The 26,163-nt window shown below is 32.5% G+C and overlaps 1 protein-coding gene across 1 annotated transcript in view; it reads right to left on the bottom strand.

The window, feature by feature from the left end:
- LOC108914928 (putative mediator of RNA polymerase II transcription subunit 26) overlaps positions 1-26,163 on the bottom strand; it is a 412,039-nt gene that overhangs the window by 283,596 nt on the left and 102,280 nt on the right. Inside the window, exon 2 of the mRNA XM_018720850.2 lies at positions 20,700-20,745. The gene's annotated coding sequence lies outside the window, so the exon portion shown is untranslated. The remainder of the gene's footprint in view (positions 1-20,699; positions 20,746-26,163) is intronic.

Below are 26,163 nucleotides of genomic sequence, written 5' to 3'. Positions count from 1 at the left end.
TTTTTAATTGACCGGAAGGCGCTGGCTACTAACTTTAAAGAGGGGAAGTATGGTTTAATTTTATAAAACAAAAGCAGAGTAAATACACCTAACTTTATTATTTACGTACAACAGTCTTCAAATTAAACATAAGACAAATAGAAAGAACAACAAAAACATTAACAACCATTTAACATAAAATGAGAGTGCCAGGCTCACCTAGAGCTCCTGTGGGGAAAGAGCATGGCAGAGAAACCCACGAACGTTGCTCTAACTACCCAAATATAAATACAAAACAACCGACAATAAAATGCATAAATTAAGATCCTTTGCTAATTATAATTAACGCCCGATTCATTTAATGTGTCACTAAATATCACTTCACTCGAATTAGACGTACACACTTCCAAGTAAAACTGAAGAAGAGGTTTGGTGTTAGTTAGCCGGCAAGGCAGGAAGGTACTGGAGTCCCATACGGGAGGCAATCCAGCTATGAGTTGAGATTTCGGAAGATCTGTTTTAGCAATTCTTCTTTTGTATTTAATTATTCTTTTTTTCAGTATCGTTCCTCAAGGGCGAAAATGTTAGTAAATTCAACAAGGCTCGTATATGCGTATGACATAAAGTGAGCACAAGAAATGCTTTATTATTTGTTTTTCGAACAACGTAATATGATAAAACAAGTTAAATGTGAAACAAATGAGTTGTTATTACAATATCCGGGCAGTCACGACAATACGTATATTTTAATATGTAATAAATAATGAGCAATCGTTAATAATAATTGTAACAATTTTACCTTAGAAAAATATATGCCCTTGAACATTAAGCAATGGAGGCTAAACGTACAGAGAAGAATTGTTATCATTAAACATCTATAATCATCATAATCAAAAGATCACATAGAACAATTTACAACAAAGTACTTAGAGAATATTACCTGCTAAGTAATACGGGTTAAACACTTTGATTTTTCACTATTTTGTCACACTACCCGCCGATCGTCTTACTTCCATCTCCACACTGTTCTCACTTCAACTATTTAGGCTTTCTTCCAGAATTCCCCACCTAAGCGTTTGTTTTTGTGCTTCCTTCTACCAACTGTCAATATTACGTTTTCATTATTATACAACACCCACGTAACAGGTGACGTCGAAGTTGATACGGTTTTGCAAACCCTTGCGTTTACTAATTGTCACATTTTTCTCAAAATGGTTTGACCGCTCCATTTCAGTCACCGAAGGCTCAAAATTATCTGACTGATCCATTAAAACAGCATGATTTGACGTACTACTAGAACCTGGAGTTGAAGTGTCATTGTAAAGAATCCTGTTGGCTATTTCATTTTTGTTACTTAAACTGTCAGCAACATAACATAAGAATTGTGGCTGATTTTCACCCACCATGTATCTTGATTGCTAATAGATCAACTCCTGTATTAGCCAGTAACGTTGCCGATGTTCTTCGAAATGAATGGCCTGTATATGTTTTAGGATGTCTAGTTTCAAAAACTGTAAAATCTTATTAGGAATCATAGAAAGGGTCTGGTTGGCTGTAACATCTACCTGCTTCATAGCGCATAAAAAAGCGTGAAATTTCAGTTTTAATTTTCAATCTAATCTTGATATATTTCTTGAGAATTAAGGTAAGAAACAGAACCCAGACGAGAAGTAATTGTAAACGTATGTGGCATACCATTTTTAGAATCTGGAATTGTAACTACAGTAATGTCATCGAAATTTTTGAAATTGACGATATCCAAAGTACGGTATGCTTCTGCCATGCCTAAGACCGTCACTATCTTCATTAGCAAATATGTGTTATCGGGTGCCTGAACGAGAAAATCGTTAACTCGTTCTCTTGTAAAAACGTTTGACGTTTTTTAGGTGTATAGCCGGCATTCTTACGTTTCAAAAATGCTCTCAGTGGGGTATTTTCATATATCCACGTTCTCCTCTATGAAAATAGTTGACTTAATCATTAAGTATTCACTCCACAAACACTCCGGTGACTTTAAAGTTCTTGACTTCTCCATGAAATATGTTAGCAGTGACAATTCAGAAACACCAGTTCTGGCATCATTGTTTGAAATTTCTATATGCTCTTCCGTAGCGCACTATCGACTTGTCGGGCAATAAAAATTCGCAGACAGCATTTGCTGCACTTTGTATTTGAAAATCACTCATTTAGAAATAATAATTCAAAACCAGCAAAATTGTAGATTTGTTTATAAACCCCTTAGAAACGACAAAATCTAAACAATGTTATACACCATGCATCAGTTAAGTATAATTTACCAGTCTCAGACTCTATTGCCAGCCCTCGCTCCGGTCGGGCGCAAAATCGTCCTCGACTGGTAAATAATACTTACCTCCTTTATTATGTAAAATAACTATTTCTGGGTTTAGGCGATTTTGTCTCTTTCACTTTCACTGCTCATGTTGTCAGATTCTGCAGAAGAAACTTCTTCTACTTTAGTTTCATAAGAAGGAAAGGTTTCTTTTGGCGAAGCTGACATTTAACAACGACTTGTGTGTTAGGTTATTTATTTATAGATTTTATTTGCATTGCTCCTTAAAAAATATTGAAAATGATTAATATTTGACCCTCGGTTACAATTATTCCCATGTTGTTAACTATGTTAAAAAAATCGATTTATTTGTTAGATACAGATACATATTTCTTTTATTTTTGTGAACCAAGATATTGCTAACTAATAAGTTTACTTATCGTCTACTGGTTTATCAGTTCAAATATACCAAACTCTTCTCGCAATATACCGACTACAAAATAAAAGCCACGTTATCAAACAAAAATCTAGAGGTCGCGATTAATATATCACAGATAAACAGCGTTATCGCGGCGATGACTGTGCCAGATTCGTGTTGTTTATAAAGCCGTTCGTCGGCGGAGGCAGCGCGGCGAACAACATTAACAGCACGTGTTGGCCTCAACACATTTTAATAAGAGGCGTTCGTAATCGAAATTAAAAACTCGGCGAAACGCAGTTGTTGTCTACGTGAATATCGTTGTCACGGCACGCGGGACTATTTTTAGACGGTAGGTGTTAGCTGGAGTGCCATACGAGATGCCTGTCAAGATATTTTATCATACTTCATTATAATAAAGGAAAAAAAAATGGCATTAGGTTGTAATGACTTGAATTCCTTTCTCATATTTCGTGTTTTACATTTTTGTAAAGGAAACATTTTTGACAATGGGATAAAATAGAAGGCAATTGGAATAAAATCAAAAGACTTAATTAACTAGTATCAGATCAAATAAATTAAAGTCGTAAAAGTGTCAAAATAAAGCGAATAATTGTTTCTTATAGTAGAATATGTGTATGTATATTCGGTTACAAATAAACTCTAACGATTACTTGAGAGCATAGGCGTAGCATGGAGGGCTGAGAGCCAGTTTATCGAACAAAGGGTATGGTGGGCCACCAGTAACGCTTCGGTCGCTAGGGACCAAACGGCAAATGTTACAGAAACCTGTTTATGTGGGTATGTGTAGGTTGATTACGGCTACATTTTAAAAATATTTTGAAATATACAGGGTGCCAGGAAAAGCGTACCATATCAAAGTTATGTATTTTTAAATGGAACACCCTGTTTTTACCGCAGGCTTAACGTAGAAATTTAATTTGCAATAAAAAAATAATTTTATGAAAGCAGCTTTGGAGAGTGTATTTTAGATCCTTGAAGTTATAAATTATTATATATGTCATCACTTAGTATTATTCAAAAAACTATTGAATACTTCTCTCAACTTTAAACAGCAATAACTTATTATTGTTATTTTAAATGGGACACATAGTATCTTTACTTTGGGAGTTAGGAAATTTAAAACTTTTTCAAACTGTGTATAGGTTCCCTATACCTATCTCTAACGGTATTGGAGATATTTGTGCCGTTTCGTTTTTTATCGATTTTTTTTTGTAAGATGTGTCCACCGAGGCGTTACAGGTGGCCCACCCTGTATGATTAAACCGAGAAATTTAGTGCAAAAGCCTTCCTACCCAAAGGCCAAAAGTGGCCTAAAGTCATTCAATCTGACTGTTTTACACCAAACGCCTCAATCATCTGAACAAATAAAAATTATACTTACTTAATTTTGTTTAAATTTTTATATTAATTAAAACTATACAGAACGAATGACCTGTAATAATAATAATAATAATTTTTGAGACTTGCAGCAGGTATTAACTGGAGCCGTGCCGCCGCCCCCCCTGCCCTCCTTGCTACGCCCATGCTTGGGAGTGATATGAAGAGTGTAACATATGGATTGATATCAGTAGTGTCAAATAGTGAACAGTATACGAAGTCCACTGGTTTCGTCATATTTGTCATCGACGTAGACCATTTTTTGACAACCTTCATTTTTATCTCATTTGAAGGTTTTGCGCCCAATCTTTCTCTTTTTACATCTCGTACATCTGGACGGTTAGACTATTTTAAACGAAATGAAAGAAAAAATGTTTATTACCTTTCTGTACAATATTTTATTGTCGCAGTTTACAAGATTCGTCATGTAACGATGCTGAAAATTTATAAACTTTTAGAATCACACACCATACATCAGGTGTATTGTAGACGTAAAAATTTCAATGTACCTACATATACAGAGTAGAGAAACGTCGGTATACAATTCAAATGGCCTATTTAATTTTAATTAGAAGCTTATTTAGTCCAAATTGTTATAAAACCAATGCATATTTATATATTTTTTTCTGAAATGTTCTACACATTATATACAAATTATTATAATTTTTTACCTTTAGCAGAAAATTTTTTTAGGGACGCATGTGAAACTCATTAAATTTTATTGTTAGGCATTTTTATACAAGTGACAATTGACTTCGGAAAGATTATAATGTCAACTATACTCTGTTTGGAAATGAAAGAGAGTAATAAAACCCCGAGATAAGAACCGGCCATGGGCGTGCTAATATTTCGTTTCAGGTAATTATCGGGTAACACTAATGGTCTAATGCACTAATTATCGGGTAATGGGTGTACATTAGTATATTTTACTGGATACATCATAGGGCAGGAGCCAGTGTATTGTGACAGATCAGTTCAGTCTTAGAGCTGAATATACGAAGACGTGCTAGTGCAGTAGAGTAAAATTCGACTTGTGTTTAGTGACTAAAGTACACTAATTTTATTTTAAAAAAGAAATACCAATGCTAAACAAAATTTTAAGTGAACTTTCAGAGGACAACGATTTGCCAAAAATCAATAGAAGCAAATTATGGGCCGTCTTACGAGAGTTGAATTTTTGCTGGGAAAAGCAGAACAGGAAGTCAGTTCTTATCGATAAAGATGAAATTATTTGTTGGCAAAAATCCTACTTAAGATCAATTAGAAAACTCCGTGACGACGGGAGGAATATTTATTATCTAGACGAAACTTGGGTCAACGAGGGATATACTGTAACAAAAGTATGGCAAAATAAAAATGTATAAAGTTTTCGACAAGCATTTTTGGATGGAGTTTGAACAGGGTTCAAGGCACCTTCAGGTAAAGGGCGAAGATTAATAGTGACACATATAGGTAGTGCCAGTGGTTTTGTAGATGGCGGTTTACTTTTATTTGAATCTAAAAATACAGGTGACTATCACGAAGACATGAACGCAGATGTTTTCGAAGAGTATTTTACACAGATGTTGGATCTTATTTCCCCGGGGTCTGTAATTGTCATGGATAATGCCAGTTACCATTCACGGCAGACCGAGCGGACAACTGACTGCTTGGAGGAAAGCCGATATAATTCAATGGTTATCCGGAAAAAACATTTCTTTTGAAACAAATATGGTGAAAAAGGAACTTTTTACACTTGTCAATCTTAATAAAGATCAGAAAAAATATGTTATCGTTGAAATTGCAACAAATCGCCAAATAACGGTACTACGGTTACCACCTTATCACTGTGAACTTAACCCAATCGAATTAGTCTGGGCGCAGGTAAAAGGAGACGTAGGGCGAAATAATACGTTCAAATTAAGTGACGTGAAAATTTTGTTAAAAAATTCCTTGGAACGAGTAACTGCAGATAACTGACAAAGATGTATACATCAAGTACAAAAAGAACAGGAGAAAATGTGGGAACTCGATAATTTAATTGACGTTACTGCGGAACCTACCGTTATCAATCTAGGAGACGAAGATAATTCATCAGAATATTCAGAGGATGAATTTTAATATACCTACTTTTTTATTTTCTTTATTGTACATTTATACAACACTACATTTACTCACCATAATTTGAATTTTCAAAATACATATATTTTTGTGTGGAATAAAGGTCTATTCATTAAATTTAAATAAATATTTTGACAATAATATTGAATAATTTTATTTGAATTACTAAAAACCCTCTTAACCCGGTTATGATGCTTAAAGTAGCCTCATGTTTTGAAATGCTGTTTTTATATTGTTTACTTATAAGAGAAATTGACCGAGAAATTGAAGCGGTATAGACAAAGACGGATTGTCGGGGGGGGTTAAATTTTAGCTACCTGCTACAATTTAGTACAGTCCGATCGCACAAAGTTTTGTTAAAAGTAGACCTAGTATCTATACGGAAAATACATAATATAAAAATATTGAATATAAGCACCAGTACTACATTTATTTACGATTTGCATACTTTATGAGCTTTTATTACTCTCTTTCATTTCTAAACCGACTATAAAATCCACTAAATCTTAGCGTTACGAATACTAATGATTCATTTACAATGAACAATGACAGACCGTTGCATCTACGCTTGAGAGAATGATGTGTTTTAAAGTAAACTTGATCTTGATGTTTTAATAATTTTTAATTTTACCGAAAATCTAATAGCCAAAGTGAAGAAAATAAAATTACTGTCCTAAACAAAATTACTTGGCACGTGGCTTGTAATAATTTAAGAAAGTTCTGTATGTCCTTTGTCTAGAGCGCGAAGGTATTACAAAACCCCTTTTAATTTTAAAACATGGTACCTTAAATATGGAACCGTCTTTTACGTGTAAATTAAATTATATTTTTTTAAGCGAGTGGAAGCGGGGTATGTATTAAAATAACTAAATTAAAACTAACTCTAACTATAAAAAATAAACGCAAACAAAAAAAATTACTTAAATCAATCAGTCCTCTGTGCAACATCGGCAGTACTGCACCGCTGATCTACGTCATACGTAAATGAAGTATGTGAAGTCAGCAATTCTCAACAAGTTTTATATTAAAGACCCATGTGCATATTTATTTGACTTTTTTATTTTTTCTAATTTTTCCGCAAAAATAACATTAATAACATCGAGAATAACATGCTCTACACAGTAAATTGCATTGTCGCTTGCATGTTGCGCAGAAAATGTCACTCTGCCGCGCTGCGGTGTGTCTCTTATTTGAAACGAAGCACAAAAATATAAATCATGGCTGTCGCGTCGAATACACGTTTGTGAGGATATGCCTCTTGTGTACAGTGCCTAATCTTTGACCGAAAAGGTTACAAGCCTATAAAATGTGACAATTTAAAAAGTTTAAATTCTTAAAATTGCAAAATGCACACTACGCTAAACATGGTAACTGTCAAAGACTGCATCATAATGTATACCGACCTCGAATATTACGGTTATATTTACACTTCTTTTATTACGGNTGATTCATTTACAATGAACAATGACAGACCGTTGCATCTACGCTTGAGAGAATGATGTGTTTTAAAGTAAACTTGATCTTGATGTTTTAATAATTTTTAATTTTACCGAAAATCTAATAGCCAAAGTGAAGAAAATAAAATTACTGTCCTAAACAAAATTACTTGGCACGTGGCTTGTAATAATTTAAGAAAGTTCTGTATGTCCTTTGTCTAGAGCGCGAAGGTATTACAAAACCCCTTTTAATTTTAAAACATGGTACCTTATATTTTTTTAAGCGAGTGGAAGCGGGGTATGTATTAAAATAACTAAATTAAAACTAACTCTAACTATAAAAAATAAACGCAAACAAAAAAAATTACTTAAATCAATCAGTCCTCTGTGCAACATCGGCAGTACTGCACCGCTGATCTACGTCATACGTAAATGAAGTATGTGAAGTCAGCAATTCTCAACAAGTTTTATATTAAAGACCCATGTGCATATTTATTTGACTTGTTTATTTTTTCTAATTTTTCCGCAAAAATAACATTAATAACATCGAGAATAACATGCTCTACACAATAAATTGCATTGTCGCTTGCATGTTGCGCAGAAAATGTCACTCTGCCGCGCTGCGGTGTGTCTCTTATTTGAAACGAAGCACAAAAATAAAAATCACGGCTGTCGCGTTGAATACACGTTTGTGAGGATATGCGTCTTGTGTACAGTGCCTAATCTTTGACCGAAAAGGTTACAAGCCTATAAAATGTGACAATTTAAAAAGTTTAGATTCTTAAAATTGCAAAAAGCACACTACGCTAAACATGGTAACTGTCAAAGACTGCATCATAATGTATACCGACCTCGAATATTACGGTTATATTTACACTTCTTTTATTACGGGAACCTTCAGATATCACAGTTTAGCAGTGCGAGTGTACGGCTTTTTTCATGAAAGTGAAATCACGGGCGATTGGAAATGCTCGAACATGGCTGTTGATGTGAAAGCGGCACAGTTTCGTTCTGCAAACGCCACCGGACTGTTCTCCATCTCCGTCCTTCTTCAACAGGGTTCTGGGCGTTCCGGGGGAATCGTAAAAATTCCTTTTATAATGTAATTTATTTGGGATTACCCCGGAGAAAATATATAAATGCGGAGTTCTTCGCTTGTCGGGGTAAACAAACTTTTTCGGTTTCTTCGGGGAATATTTTATATACATCGTAACGAATAAAATTATAAAATGGATATCCCGGAAATCAAGATAAATGTTATTAACGTTTCGTCAATAGTGTTAGTGATGATGAGAAAATTCATAAGGCCCAATTTACACAGTACATGAAAACATGTCCGACCAACAAAACTTAGTTAATTAAATTAGTACATTAAAAATAAAAAATAAATTTTGATAAATCAAAATTACTTAATAATAATAATAATGTCATTAATTTTAACCATGTACTAGGAAGGCCTAATAAAGACAGAAAATCGATAAAAAAATTTACCCCTCAACTCCCGCTAATTCGGCGCCCTCACAATTCCTAACCGGGACGCGCTGGGGGATGACAGAGCGTTCTAATATTGAAGCGAAACAGCGTTGCTACATCAGAACCACAAAAATAATAATAAGATATTCAAATCTATTCCCGTTAATCGCATCTTCTGCATTTTTCCCCCACAAATTTGGAGATCACGTCATACAAATGGAGAGGGGATGTTTAAGTATGCAGAATGCCATACAACCCGCAGTTTATTTCGGACTGTTTCGTGTGTCGGTCGTAATGGCTAATTTTGCGAACTTTGGATATGCAGAAATAGTAGATTTATTTATATGGAGAAATGCTAATGTCGCTGTAGCAGAATATTGGAGGCGCTTCTCTGGTAGACAACATTTTGCGAGTTCACGAAATAATGATTTGAAATTTTTTTTCCAGCGAAAATATTCACTTTAAAATTTTTTTAATCGCGTATTCTATTTTCCTTTAAAATTAATGATATTATGACTGAATCACTCTGTATATTATTGTGTATAAAAAAAGAGGAAAGTGTGTGTACCTATTTAATAGTATTAGAAAATCCATTACAAAGCAAAGTGCGTTATTTGCCAACGTTCAACGCCTTCTGGTAAATCAATAATTATATCTATTTCTATATATTTAGGTTCCATTAGGCAAATATAATAGGCTCACCCTATCTTTGACCTCACCGAAGTTTTGTGGAAACGGTCCCGAATCGTTTATCAAAGTTACTGGCCGAATCAATATATATATATACAAATATTTCATTATCTTATATAAAGGGTAAATAGTTTAGTTTCAACAATTTTAAAAATTAGGCAGAAATTAAATGAATAAATTCCAGAATAGTTGTCCCTCATCAGTACTGCGTAGTAGATCAATTTTGAATGTAACTGCTATTACCACCGAAACCTCAAGACCAAGACAAGTGAATGTCAGTGTTACATCATTAGGTGTGGCTGCTACTGCAATCACATTTTTTTAACGATAACTATAAAGGAACATGTTATTTTTGTTGGCGATTTGTTTTTGTTCAAAACGCCTCACATAGGTTTTACGGTAAAATACGAACATTTTAATTATTTTCTATATACAGTTTTCTACTTTTGTAATGCAACACGTCATGCATTGGTACTACCAGGAAGATAAAAGAAAGACTAGAATTGTTTTATTCAACATCGTTTTTAACAAGTCTGGGATCTAAAAGACCGTTCAAACTTCGTTGCAAGAAAAGGAAACTGTAAGTAAATTTCTCCGAAACCTGCCTAGTATACAGGGTGATTCAGTCATAATGTCATTAATTTTAAGAGCAGATAGAGAAAAATGAGTATAATACGATGGCGTGATTAAAAAAAAATTTAAATGCATATTTAAGCTGAAAAAAAATATTTTCAAATCATTATTTAACCCCCTTTTCAGGCTGTTACTGACCGGCTGACGTCACAATATTATGCACGGCTACGATATGAACCTATGAACAACGCGCCCTAGATGCAACGTTGCCATATTTATATATTTTCGCTCATATAAAGACAATAAATAAACGGTTTTGCTCACGTCAGCCAATAATAATTTAAAATGCTATAAATTATTTTTTATTTATGCAATCAACATATTAAATTGTTATTGTTGCCCAGCAAGAACCTCGAGGTCTGAGCATGCCTTGCCAAAAATCAGTTTTTATTAGCATCATAATTTTAATATTTTAACAACATTTGCTGTAAGCCCGAAGGGGAAGGTTTTCAAACAATTCTACTAAAAATTAGTAACGCGGCCCATTCAGATGTTCAGGTAGAAAATGCGGCCCAATTAAACGATCGCCATTGACATTGACACCGAATCTCCTCTGAAAGCTATACCACCGACGAGTAGTGTGCGGGTAGTAGTGTGTTTCATCTGACCAAATGTGACTATTATGGCTGCAAAGAAATTAGCTGTTTCACTTTAAATAAGATTTAATATTGAAGTTACAAAACCCCAAAAGTTCAAATAATTTAAATTTCATTTCATAACCATTTCAATTTCGTTACAGAAATAATGTCATAAAAAACCAACACTCACTAGATAAATTATAAAGAGAGGATAAATTGTATGCAGTATTTAAATATTGACTGCAATTAGAAGAGAGACTTGTATATTCCATAAAAAAACAATGGGACGGAGACAAATAAACAACTCGGTACGTCGTGTTTCCGACCTAGGGTAACCTGTGGTTCAGTAACCTTTTAACCCAGTTTTAATTTGCACACGTGCACCATATAGTCCAGGAGCCCGATGTGCAAACAACTTATTCTTAAATATTTGACCTCTTGAATCCAAAGAAACTTGGTCGCAAAGCCTGAAAGTGGTCAGTTTAATTGTTATCAACAAATTAAATGTTTAAATGGCTGTAAAAAGTTTATTTTTATAGCTAGTACAATTTATTCGCTAATAGTTACGTTTTCTCATAACAAATATGTATTTTTTTGGAAATTAAAAAAAATTAACTTTAACCAAAGTTATTGCAAATTTAGTGCAAATTTCTTACATTTTCCGTCTCCGTGCGCACTAATTTTACCATATCTGGTTCTAAGTTCCATTTATTTATTAATTTATTTAATAATTAATGGCATCTTAGAAAGTTGTGAAATTTCAACGAAAATGCCGGTTTTAATTGTTTATAAGGTTTTTTTTATTATTCAACTTCGACGAAAAGCCAAAAAAGTTACCGGATATTGTTCTTTGCATTCTAACAATCAAGCAAGGCATGAAATCATTGTTAGGATGCGAGGAACAATAACCGGTAACTTTTTTGGCTTTTCATAAAAATTGAATAACAAAAAAAGTTTTATAAACCAATAAAGCCAACATTTTCGTTGAAATTCCACAACTTTCTAAGCTGCCATTAATTTTTAAATAAATTAATTAATCAATGGAACTTACCTATCTTGTAAAATAAAGTTTAAGTTTTAAAATGAGATGTGCGTCTCAATCCGTCCAATTGAACCAGAGATATGGTAAAATTGGTGCGCGCAGAGACGGAAAATGTAATATATTTGCACTAAATTTGCAATAACTTTGGTTAAAGTTAATCTTTTTTTAATTTTCAAAAAAATATATGTTTGTTGTGAGAAAACGTAATAATTAACAGATAAAAAATTGTACTAGCTATAAAAATAAACTTTTTACAGCCATTTAAACATTCAATTTGTTAACAACAATTAAACTGACCACTTTCAGGCTTTGCCACCAAGTTTTTTGGTTTCGAGAAGTCAAAATACTTAAAAATAAGTTATTTGCAGCCGTGGAATTCTGTTTGGCTACGGAAACCTATCTGGCCCCTAGCCCCTAGACTAATACGAGTGTAGTAGCAAAAAGTTGTCGGTCTTTTATCAAAGGAAAATCGTATCAACAAATTTAATTTAAAATCTAAAATACCGGCTGTTTTCGTAGTAGCTGTAGTCGCCCAGGTGCATCGAGTGTACGAAGTGGTCGGTTATATGTCAAATACTAACCTGGCGAGCTTGAACCTGAACTTGGCAACGCTGTTCCTTTAGCCGACAACTGTTCGTGACATTACGTTACAAAATTTTCCGAGCATCCGGGCATCGGCAGGGCAGCCCTCGTAGCGGGAGTTATGGGTTGATTTCCTTCATTTTTAAAAGTCGAGTAAAAAATTTTTTTTTCCGATTTTCTGTCTTTTTTAAGCTTTCCGAATACGTGGTTAAAATTAATGACATTATGACTGAATCACCCTGTATTTGGCGTGCAACGTGGGGCGCCAAAAAAACTTTTTTAATGCATCATCTTCATATTTTCTGTGGTTTGTACCGAAAACTGAATCTCAAACTTATGTAATTTTCTAACAAATTTAAAACATGTAGTAATGTACAGTTTGTTTTAAATTATCTTGGAATCACACTCGCAGCTAATTCGGATATCCTTGGGGTAGTCTTTACCGGGTACTGAAACTGCTCCCCGGATCGATCATCTCGGCCCAAGTTCGGGTAACTTAGAATTTAGGATCTGTTTGCCCTTAAAGGCAAACTATTAAGTTTCCACATATTATGCAATGCATTATGTATACATGGGAGACTTAGCTTCATAAACTGCTGCTTTGCGGTGCAAGAGGAGGAGTTTGCAGTATAACGTTCACGTAGAAAATTCGATATCATTATTTAGAAAGCGGCGTTGTTTACAGCACAACCGAATCAATGCCAGTCACGAAAGAATACTTTGATATTAAGCGTGTGTTAGTGGATATACAACGTTGTACGTTGAACAGGGAGATTCAGCCATAATGTCATTTATTTTAAGGGAAGATAGGAAAATTGAGTAGAATACGCGATTAAAAAATAAATAAAAGGCATATTCACGCTGAAAAAAAGTATTTTCAAATCGTTATTTAAACCGCTTTCCGAACCGCTCCTGACCGCTGATCTACAAAGGTTTATCGAGAGTGAATCTTGATCTACCGTATTACGGTCACTAACCTAGTTTTTATTGCATTTTTAATACGTAGTGAAGGACAAGATGCATGATAGTTTTTGTACAAAAACAAGTATTATTTATTTGTTAATGAAAATTAATGTATAAAGATAATAATTGTTTTCTAATTATTACAAATTAGTATTTTCAATATTGTTAAACGTTTTCACTGTTTTTCATAACTGAATATGAGTTTTTAGTATGGTCAATTAATTATTGTGTTTGTAGTACGCATATGATTGTGATTTATTACTTTGAGTAGTATGGTACCTACCTATTTAAAATGCCAGTACCGCTAAAACAACACTCATTCGTCCATAGCACTTAGTAAAGTTGGAATCCGCTTAATAAAATTGGAATCCGCTGTACTTTGATTATGAAATCAATTGCAAAATTCAAGACGACTAGAGAAATCAGCTGTTTCGCTTCAACGTTCGAACGTTTGGTCCGCGAAAATATGTTGCGAAGTAGGACGCCGAATTAGTGGGAGTTAAGGGATAATTTGTTAAATGAATCATCCTGTATATAAAAATGCGGTCTAGTATTTTCAAAAATAGTGAACATATGCTTTTGCGAGAAATTATAAAATGTTTTGAAACGGAACAACCTGTTCATGTTTACACGTTTAAATAGATGAACACAATGAGATAATAATTACTGTGTAATAATTAGACACATGACCTCGAATGAGAAAACAGACAGATGCAGCTGAACTACAAAATAACACTCTCTGGGTAAATCTTTGTCATCAGTAGGAACTAAAGGTAATATAAAGAAAAATTAATGTTTATACGTACATACTGATAATATTTAATGCAACTGCAAATTTAGCATAATCGACTGTTTTATACATTAGTAGATGTCCCGCAAACTGATAAAAGTGTAATTTAGATAGATGAAATAAAATTTTATAGTTCATAAACGTCCTTATGAACTTGGACATAATTTTTAATAATTTTTTTTAACTCACCTCAGTAAAATGACAGAAAAATCAATTAATTGTACACATTGTTTGAGTACAACCGACTTATTTTTAATGTCTAGCAGTGACATCCCTTGTTGGCAACTATTACAATTAAACCCAATATCTGAAGAAAAGAATATTTGGACTAATCGCTCTTTTGTTAAACCAACAAATAAAAAAATTAAAGGGTCAAAATAATTTACGAAATTTTTCCGTGATTTTTGACAGACTGTATTTAGGTGAAAAATGGTCGTATCGGCAATTAAAAGAAGCATTTTGAAGCTCTAAGTTTCTAGTTTTTAGATCTTTCGGTCGAAATTTTTTAGGAGCTACGGTTATTTACAAAAAAACTTTGACAGGGTTTAGACCGAGGAGTGTACTACAAGTACGTAAATGGCGGCGACCAGGTATAAAAGGTATAAAAGCCACGACATAAGAACCCGAAAAACAATGGTATTTTAAATAAAAAACAAACGTGTCAACAATTTATCAACAAAGGCAGTTGTGGAAAATCTACTTCTCCTTTTATTAAATTTTCGTAATCAGGTGACTGAGTAATTAACGTCTGTTCAGCTTCATATTTTACAAATTTAAATCAGCTACAACTGAGAAACATCTATGTATATGAATGAAGTGATATATTTCACGCCAGCATGTTTATTTTTCTCACTAAAATAACCACAATTTTCTATAATAAATATAGCATGTTAATGATTAAAATAAAAATACTGTTATATTTGACAGCCAATAAATATATTCTAGTCCCAAAATAAGAAAATAATATATAATGCATGTTGCAAAATATTTTTTATCCTCTGGCACATTTGCAAAAATAAATGTACACTCGCCAGACCGGAGACATAACCTTTTCTTTCTCCAATGCTCGTGTAGAGTTTAATTCACATTTAGGCACAAAGCCATTAACACTGATGTGCTTGTTCCTGGCATTTTATTTTTGGATCTCTGGCACCAAAGCTTACGAAATACCGATAAACATAGCAGTTTCGATGTTTCCGCTAATACTTAATAATAAGAAAGTCAAATATATTTTGAAACTGTGCGTGACTGGCAATGAAGTGCAAGTTTTCTAAAATATAATATTTATTCAAAAACAATTACTCACAACTTCTTAACGTTTTATATTCGACACTTGTTCTTCCTTAAGTACAGGGCGATCGAATACATCTTGGGATTATGAGTTATACTTGAAAATAATTAAAGATAATTAAATTCTGAAAACCGTGTTATATTATCAGTGGTTGTCGCTTAAATGTAGAAAAAAATCTTCGTTATAACAGAGTGGTCCATTTCAAACTTCAACGCCTTGATGAAAGTTGCACTATTTACCGATTTTAGCCGAATTTTTTTTTAAAACCAAAACTGTACTTTTGAAGCAAGCGCTATATTATTTTATTTACTTTTTTGGGGGTCTAAATTCAAGGAATTCTGTTATCAATTTTTTTATTTAAATCTCTCAAGTGGGTATGTACTTCTGTAATTTCGAAAAAAAATGTAAAATACAGAAACATACTCCTGTTTTGATGCCGCTGGACGTATCAAATGAAAAAATTTAGGTTCTAAGACTTTTTTTTAGCATTTTTTACCTATGTATAGATTTTCAACTGCTTTCAAGATATTAATACCTGAAAATCACTTACCTGAAATTCTCTGTATTGATTGATATTCAAAAAACGGATGCAGTTAGGTACATCCTTTTTAAATTTTCATCTTTTTTTGTTAATGAACATATCTATACTCGATGGCCGAAAATATAGATAGTGATTCATACATAATATAACGAGCGTTCAAATAAAAACGTGGTCGAAGTTGGCTCTGACACATTGGACGTAGGGAGTAATTAATAGTAAACATTACAATATTTTGCGGCGGCGTAAGCCGGGTGGTGGTGGGTTATCGATGCCCAAGAGGGCATCGTTTTATAGAAAACACTTAAAATTTAAAAACAAAATGTTACTAAAATATTTTTGAAGTTTTCCCGATAAAACCTCTAAAAATAATAGATTTATTTATTTATAGTTTTATTATATTTTTTCCATATTTTCTACATCTTGTTGCCTTTTACGTATACCTTACTCCTCCTTACTAGTCCAAGAGCTAGCGATGAATTACTATCTATAATTTCGGCCGTCGAGTATAGTAGTAGGTATTCTATAAAATATTTGAAAATCGTCACATAAAACTAGTTTATTTGGCAAAATAAATTTAGATACAGTGAAGTAAAATGCCAAAAGAGAAAAGAAATAGACGGGCATTATTTCAAATGTGGTTTGACAGCAATCCCGAGGTTACAGGAACATACTACAGGTAATGACCTATTTTGTACAGTGTGTGAACGCATTATAAATTCTTGTTACAAAACTAAAGTGACAAGATATTTGAAGAGTCATCCCTCGTCCAGCGCTGAAGACTATATTTTTCTATGAATTTACAGACGCTTTTCTTTCAAGCAGTATTCTATTTAACAAACTAGAGAACCCCAAGTTCCCTAATTCCGTAAATTGAAATCACATGAACAAAAAAATATATACAATGATATACGCCCAGTCCGTAAGTAGTACGACAAAAGAAAAAATGCAAAGAGTGTTGGAAAAAAATCCAGGATACATAATTTTGGAAAACATATGTAAAGTTTTATCTGGTACATATCAGGCGTTACCAGCAAATATATTAATATTATACTTCATGCCGTTGTCAACAGTATACGTTGAACTGTCATTTTCTCTTCACAAGTTAATATTAACTGATAAACGTCGCCGTTTCACTACAGAAAACTTAGAAAAGCGCGTAGTAATATGTTTTAACTCCTTCCAATATGCCACGGAAGCCTTGCCTCAACACAGATTTATCGGGTAAGTGGTGTCATTTAAATTTACCTATATACATAGGTATTTTATCCTCTACTAAGGCTTTTTGGTAATAGTACTGTTGCGATATATTTTCTATAACATATTAATATTTTCGTAATCTGACTACGGTCCTGTTAAACTCCACGCCGCACTAAGCCTAATTATAAGAGACACTTAATAATTGTAAAAACGCATGAAAACGTTATTTACCAATTTGCAAAATAATTTGTATGAACGTCTGATATATCCGAGTTATGTAGGCCGAGTTTTTTCACCTCTTGATAAGTTTATCTCCCAGTTAAATTTATATTTATTTTGTCTCATAAAACCTATGTATAAGTGAGATTTTTACGACACTTGAGAAAACCGGCCATTTGAGGATCATTTTTCCTACAGCATTGGTACAAACAACTCCTATAAAAAGGCTCGGAATTAATTATTACTGTTTGTCAGAATTATTAAAGGATAAATCGGAGAAGAACCACAAACAACTATATTAAGTTAATAAATCATCCCAAGGATTATTATCGTTCTAAATTGTTAATAGTTGCATGTTGAAACTTGACCTACGCTTATTCCTATAAAATATGCGGCACGTCGCGATTTTTATTTAAATGAGCAACGTTTCAAAGGAAAACGAAAAGCTCAGCGTAAACAGAGACACACACGTATTCAGCTGCATTGCAAACAGCCGCATGACGTTTACAATAATACTGGCGAATAATTAATTAGTTGTAAAGGTCAAGTTCGCTGCGCGATTTCATTTCAAGGTTTTCTCCGTTTCGTTTTAAATCATATTATACGTGTCGAGAGGTCTTTCGAATTGTATTTTCGAGTGGAATAAACAGAAACATTTTTCACGCCTCGCCGAAAGTCGTTTAAAATTCTGAATATTTACGTTTCTGTAAACGAATACTTCTGCATTCATATCATTTTGAATAAAAAGATTCTGCATTCATAGCAAGGTATTTGTCTAAAAGATGAAGTAGAACGTTTTTAATAATTAAACGAATATTATTGTTTAAATTTGTTTATTTGGGCATATTTCTTTCCGTGTTTACTTCGGTATTTTTCCACTTCTGAAATAAACAATTTATCGCGGTATTCTTAAAATGTTTCCAGATTTGGGATCGACAAAATACGCAGTGCGCATTGTGGGAGGTGGTTTAGTTAAACGCTGACTCTTGTTTAAGGAGGTTTATCGGGTACGGAGGTACGTCTAAAGTCTAACGAAGGTTTCTGTAGATTCGCTGGTGACTAAAGTAGTAAGCCTTTAGATTTGGCAACGTTGCACTTGGCTGGCGTGCTCGGCTCGACGTTCACTCGCTCCCGTTCGATCATTCTGTTTGTTTGGACACCTGCGAATTTCAAATAATACGCTATGTCGAGACCGCGGCGTTGCCGCCATCACGCATATTGAGGATAAGTTAGTCAACGACAGCAGTTTGAAGGAGAATTATTATAAATTATATATCTTACAAGTACCTAATCGATTTCTACAAGTTGTCATACGGTTCCTTAGATATCGGTTTCCTATTTATACAAGTTGCTGTGGAAACTGTTTGCCAATTGCTGCGCATTCTAAGTGGAAAGACCAAAAAAATCTGCATTCTCATAAGACGGTACTAAATCGTGAAAAAATATTTTATTAATATCTCGTTTCTTAAGTATCCAAACTAGTCATATTTGTTTTTGAGGATTTTGATCATATTAATAAGCTTATATTATTTTTTTTATGAATATTTGTTCGTCAATTCCAAATCAGATAATTGAAATTTGAACTGGAACACTAACGGCTTGTATAGTTTCGTATAGACTTTTTGGTGTAAAGAAATTTTTAATTTAGGATGCCGCTTGTTCAAAAGCGGCAAATTACAAATTTCTTTACAACAAAAAGTAATTTGAGTTTTAAACTAACGCCATTTTATAGAAAATCTGCGTTAGAATGGAGGAAAGTCTATTATTTATGCATTAACTCATATTTAGACAAACTGTGTGTTGAATATTATAAGAAATATACAGTAACAAAAATTAAAACTTATAGGACCGATCTAAGTGTGTTTACTTTATCTTTTTGTTTATATATTAAGACCGAGCTTGGTCTATGCTTTTCTCAGAGGTATATGTATCATAAGCCCATTTAAGAAGCACTTCTTCAATAAACGCTGAGCTGAACAGACGTCTCTAGTTTTATTTATTAGCCCTAATTTCCAACACTGTAATAAAATCTATAAATATGTATTGTTGGTTGCCTATTTGCTATAGAGCCCTCTTAATATTACGCGTTTAATTATGCGATCCTTTTTTATACACAATAAATATATGGTAGATAATTTTCAATCAAAATTTATAATAAGAAAAATGAGATCCTTCGGCACTCGAAAAACTCGAACCCCTTTCAAGTAATTTATAATTTTATAATCACTAGGAACTCACAACGTCAATATAAACAACGCGGACACTCGATTGCTCCTTCGGCGGCATGCTTTATAGCTAATTTGTATGACTCACGGTGTACGTTCAGCATAGGCAATTATTTTCTTAAATAAGTCATAAATAATAAAATACTTTACTGTTAGTGTCATCATTAATAATTATTACTGTTACTTTATAGACATCTGTACGGTACGTTTCATACAGTTTTGTGTGGTTGCTAGTGAAAATATCTGTACCAAAACAAGCATTTTATTGGGATAAAGTCTTGTCGAATCTCTCTGCTTCCAGACAAAAGTGATTTCTATAAAAAAATGAGGCGGGACAATCTCAGATAAGTACTCTCGAACTAAAACACTCAGACTCAATGTAAACGAATTTCGTGGTAACGTAATTAAGGTTTAAAGTGAAAATGGAAATACTGAAAAAAATTGCGGCGAAAGCTGGTCAGTTTAATTTGATTTACGTATGATTTGTACCTACCTAATATAAAAATTTGTGAAAAATGTTCATGCATTACGGTTATAAATTATATTTTAAAACGTCTATTTGTAACTATTTTTTATTCTTTTAACAATGGAACTAATTAGGATTGCAAATCGGTTCGCTGACAAATATTTTGCAGTCAACTTGTTTTCGACCTTGATTGCATAAACTCTCGAAACATCGTGTCGGCAAATTTATAATAACAAAGAATTGTTTTGCCTTATCTCAAACGTTGTAACCTTTTAGAACAAAACAAGAAGAAATGCAATATCCTGAGTAATAAATTACTCTCTGCAATACCGATTGTGGCGTTTAATGAATGTAGTTTTATTGGTATTACTGGAAAAAGTCTTACCTTTAATAGCTCCAAAATGAGAAAACATCAATGCATTCCATTCAATCTGGAAAAAGATAATAAAGTAATTAATATTTTTTACAAACACAATTACACTTCAATTAAATAATACGGTTTTCAATTGATATACCTTTATTAGTTTTATTACGCCAATCAAGTATAACTATGATGAGATAAAAAAGACATAATTGGAGCCCAATGTGGGGCAAAAAATAATACATACAAAAACGGTGGTTATACACACACAATAACAATTCAATTAAACGATATGATTTCCATGTAGTTCATTAGTTTTATTATGCTAAATAAAAGTGTATAGCTATGATGGTATAAAAAGATATATTTTTGGCGCCCATTGTGGGGCTAAAAATATTACATACAAAAACGGTGGTAATGATATTATTGATTATTAAATCTTATACGTAAAAAATAAGATAGCATTTTGGATTTATTAAAGTCACTTTGTAGTCATATTTCCGGTTTGGGGTGACTCGAAATTAATCAATAAATTCCAACTTGTCGCTATAAATTCCCTTTCGCCCTTTTTAAATCAGTATGCATGCCCTAGTGCTTGGAGAGCTACCTATCATGCACCACCGCAGCAAGATAAAAATGCGGAAGGTCTACTTTTGGAATAAATTTATTTTTTTATATATATTAGCATTAAATTTGGATCAGCAGGTCAAGTCTTTTTACGGAACGTCTGGTGAAATTAATAATTTATACGTAACTTAAAAACTACATACTAAATAACTTTGTAGAAAGTATAAAAATAACTAATTTAAAAAATGTACGTAATTTAATAGATAGGATTTCTGTTCAATTACATCTCAAAGTAACAGTTGCTAGGATTGGAATACAACAGTTATAAAACTTTTAATTCAAAGAACTCTAGCATTCAGATATCTATCTATTATTTTATATTTAAAAACTTGATATTAATACAGTGGCCGGTTTAAAATTTTTTAGGACCGCAGGATTGGAATTAAATTTTTTATATAGATTCCAGATGTAATTGCCGAACAATTATAAATTTTTTTAGAAGCGATTTTAGGGCAAGTAAGTTTAGTGATATGTTTATTAAAAATCTGACTATATAGCCTTAATCAATTTCAATTAAAATAGAGTGGAAACATTTTCTCATATAGATTTGATTTTTTTCAATATTTGTTTCAGTTTAAAAACTAGAAAGCTAATGGAAATGCCTAAAAATTGGCACTATTGATTACAACTGGCAAATAACAGAGTTCTAAATATTTGGAAATATTACGTCCTGCCTAAAATCATGAAAATATTTTTTATGCAGACTACTTGTTACCAGTCACAATCAGCAGGACCAGATATTGGCTAATATAATTCATCTTCAGCCAATTCAAAAAGCTCCTAAATTGTTAAATTTAAACGGAACTTCATTTTAACACTTTAAAAGTCTGAATTAAAAAATTATTCTGCGTTTTAAAGCGATGAAATTTGAGATATGGGAGTTTAAGTGTGCTAATTAAAGTGAAGTACCTAATTTTTTTATCAAAAATCGATCGAATAATTCGAATCGAGAAAAAAATGTTATGTAGGTAAATACGATACATTTATGAAAAATATATGAACATACAGGGTGATTCANTGTTCCTGGCATTTTATTTTTGGATCTCTGGCACCAAAGCTTACGAAATACCGATAAACATAGCAGTTTCGATGTTTCCGCTAATACTTAATAATAAGAAAGTCAAATATATTTTGAAACTGTGCGTGACTGGCAATGAAGTGCAAGTTTTCTAAAATATGATATTTATTCAAAAACAATTACTCACAACTTCTTAACGTTTTATATTCGACACTTGTTCTTCCTTAAGTACAGGGCGATCGATATATCTTGGGATTATGAGTTATACTTGAAAATAATTAAAGATAATTAAATTCTGAAAACCGTGTTATATTATCAGTGGTTGTCGCTTAAATGTAGAAAAAAATCTTCGTTATAACAGAGTGGTCCATTTCAAACTTCAACGCCTTGATGAAAGTTGCACTATTTACCGATTTTAGCCGAATTTTTTTTTTAAAAACCACAAACTGTACTTTTGAAGCAAGCGTTATATTATTTTATTTACTTTTTTGGGGGTCTAAATTCAAGGAATTCTGTTATCAATTTTTTTATTTAAATCTCTCAAGTGGGTATGTACTTCTGTAATTTCGAAAAAAAATGTAAAATACAGAAACATACTCCTGTTTTGATGCCGCTGGACGTATCAAATGAAAAAATTTAGGTTTTAAGACTTTTTTTAGCATTTTTTACCTATGTATAGATTTTCAACTGCTTTCAAGATATTAATACCTGAAAATCACTTACCTGAAATTCTCTGTATTGATTGATATTCAAAAAACGGATGCAGTTAGGTACATCCTTTTTAAATTTTCATCTTTTTTTGTTAATGAACATATCTATACTCGATGGCCGAAAATATAGATAGTGATTCATACATAATATAACGAGCGTTCAAATAAAAACGTGGTCGAAGTTGGCTCTGACACATTGGACGTAGNTATTTTATATTTAAAAACTTGATATTAATACAGTGGCCGGTTTAAAATTTTTTAGGACCGCAGGATTGGAATTAAATTTTTTATATAGATTCTAGATGTAATTGCCGAACAATTATAAATTTTTTTAGAAGCGATTTTAGGGCAAGTAAGTTTAGTGATATGTTTATTAAAAATCTGACTATGTAGCCTTAATCAATTTCAATTAAAATAGAGTGGAAACATTTTCTCATATAGATTTGATTTTTTTCAATATTTGTTTCAGTTTAAAAACTAGAAAGCATTGGATATGCCTAAAAATTAAAACTTATTGGCACTATTGATTACAACTTGCAAAAAACAGAGTTCTAAATTTTTGGAAATATGTATTAGGTCCTGCCTAAAATCACGAAAATAATTTTTATGCAGACTACTAGTTACCAATCACAATCAGTAGGATCAGAAATTGGCTAATAATTCATCTTCAGCCAATTCAAAATGCTCCTAAATTGTTAAATTGAAACGGAACTTCATTTTAACACTTTAAAAGTCTGAATTAAAAAATTATTCTGCGTTTTAAAGCGATGAAATTTGAGATATGGGAGTTTAAGTGTGCTAATTAAAGTGAAGTACCTAATTTTTTTATCAAAAATCGATCGAATAATTCGAATCGAGAAAAAAATGTTATGTAGGTAAATACGATACATTTATGAAAAATATATGAACATACAGGGTGATTCATAAATGGTGACCAAAAATAAAACCTTTTTTTTTAATAAAATTTAAAAATTAGTAAATAGAATAGAAATAAAATAGTACGCCACTGCTTTACGGTAACAACCATGATATTTCGGATTCGTCTTTCAATTTTCTACAAAATACTACTCTCTTATGATTTTCGAAAAAGCCAAATTTTCGAGTAAAAGCTTAAAAAACGATTCTAAAAGTTTAATATATATCAAAAATTAGACATTGATACAAATATCTAGATATGCTACAAAAATCTTCATAGAAAAGCTAGGAATTAATATAGTCCGAACGATATTTGTTGAGATAAAATTTCAAGAAGACCTCGACGTTACTTTTTTGGAATTAACCGCAATCGACACCCGAGACAGAAAGACATTGACGGCGTGACGTTCATCGTAACAGCTTGCAGTGCATACTGTGTTCTGCAGTTACNTACCTAATTTTTTTTTAAATCGATCGAATAATTCGAATCGAGAAAAAACTTATGTAAATATGATACATTTATGAAAAATATATGAACATACAGGGTGATTCACAAATGGTGACCAAAATTCTCGTATTCTTTGGTGACTTTTAAGGGGAGTCTTTCCTATAAAGTTTTTATCTATGACGCTTCGTTAAAAAGATACAGGGTGTTAAACGTCAAAAAATATTTTTAATTTTTTTAAATAATTTAAAAACTAGAAAGTGAAATAATTTGAAATTGGGCACGTCTTTACATTGCCCAAAATCTAAGGGCTTTTTCTAAAATTTACATGTTCCAGTGGCGGAGATACGGGGTATCGGCGGCATATTTTCCTAAATAATGCCACTGCGTTACGATAACAACCATGATATTTTCGGATTCGTCTTTCAATTTTCTACAAATTACTACTCTCTTATGATTTTCGAAAAAAGCCAGATTTTCGAGGAAAACTTAAAAAACTATTCTAAAAAGTTTAATGGAAATATCAAAAATTAGATTTTGTTCCAAAAATATCTATATACTACAAATATATACTACTAAAATCTTCATAGAAGAGCTAGTAATTAATACAGTCCGAACGATATTTGTTGAGATAAAATTCCAAGAAGACCTCTGCGTCACTTCCTTGGAATTAACCGCAATCGACACCCGAGACAGAAAGACATTGACGGCGTGACGTTCATCGTAACAGCTTGCAGTGCATACTGTGTTCTGCAGTTACGAAGGCGTATTTCTCCGTAAGTGTATCGTTCTGTTCGTTCGGTGCATTTCTTATTAAAATAAATCAATGGAGATGAAAAATAAAAGAAAGGATTTTAATTCCCAGTCGTGTTTAACCTGCATGAATACATATTTTCTTATTACAATTTTTTAACTCCCTTTTTTTATACCAGCGTGTTTATAATAATTGTATTATCTAGTTTATTTATTTGTAGTCTACTGTACTGTAAAAGAAATAAAAACACATTTCAATCCAAAAAATCTGCTCTATATTTATTTACCATGTATATAACCGAATATAACGCCGAAAATTTCAAGGCACGCCCCTGGCGTCGTTAATTGTTACAGTAATTCTGGCAACAGAACTTTATTGGCTTATTCATTTCTTGGAATTGTATCTCCACAAATATTGTACAAACTGAAATTAAATATCTAAAATGAAAATTAAAAATGATCGAAATATGTATAGCAATACGTATTGATCGTAGTATGTACGATAAAACACATCCTTGACATATTGATGTCATTAAATGTAAGCTTTCATATAAATATTCTTTAACTTCTAACATCACATTTGACAAAAACCGCAATTTAGAACGTTAGATCAGATCTGGTCTATTTTAGCATTTTAAAAATTGTTTTTTTTAAGTACCGTCCCTTTATATGATTTCATTTGATAAGATCGTTATGACAATTTTGAAAATTAATTTAAATTAGCTATTAAAGTTGAGAGTATTAATATATGTACATATTTGTTCCACAACCGAATCAAAACTGTTATAAATTGCTCAATATTTGAATAAACAAACAATGCAAAGCGGGAGGCAGCCACCAGCTGAGTTTTCAGATTCTCAGCCGAGATCATGAATGAGTAAATAAATGCAATGGGCACAAAATAAACACAAATTGCCGTTATACACAAGCAATATGGTGCTTTCCATCAATTCATTTTCTGTTACGCTTGGGAGCACTGATTCGCATAATTTTAACTGGAACTTTTTTGGTTCACGCGAA

The sequence above is a fragment of the Anoplophora glabripennis genome, unplaced genomic scaffold (genome assembly GCF_000390285.2).
Source record: "Anoplophora glabripennis isolate ALB-LARVAE unplaced genomic scaffold, Agla_2.0 scaffold19, whole genome shotgun sequence".
NCBI classification, from domain to species: domain Eukaryota; kingdom Metazoa; phylum Arthropoda; class Insecta; order Coleoptera; family Cerambycidae; genus Anoplophora; species Anoplophora glabripennis.
Note: the sequence above shows the minus strand (reverse complement) of the source record. Positions and strands in the feature narration are given on the sequence as shown.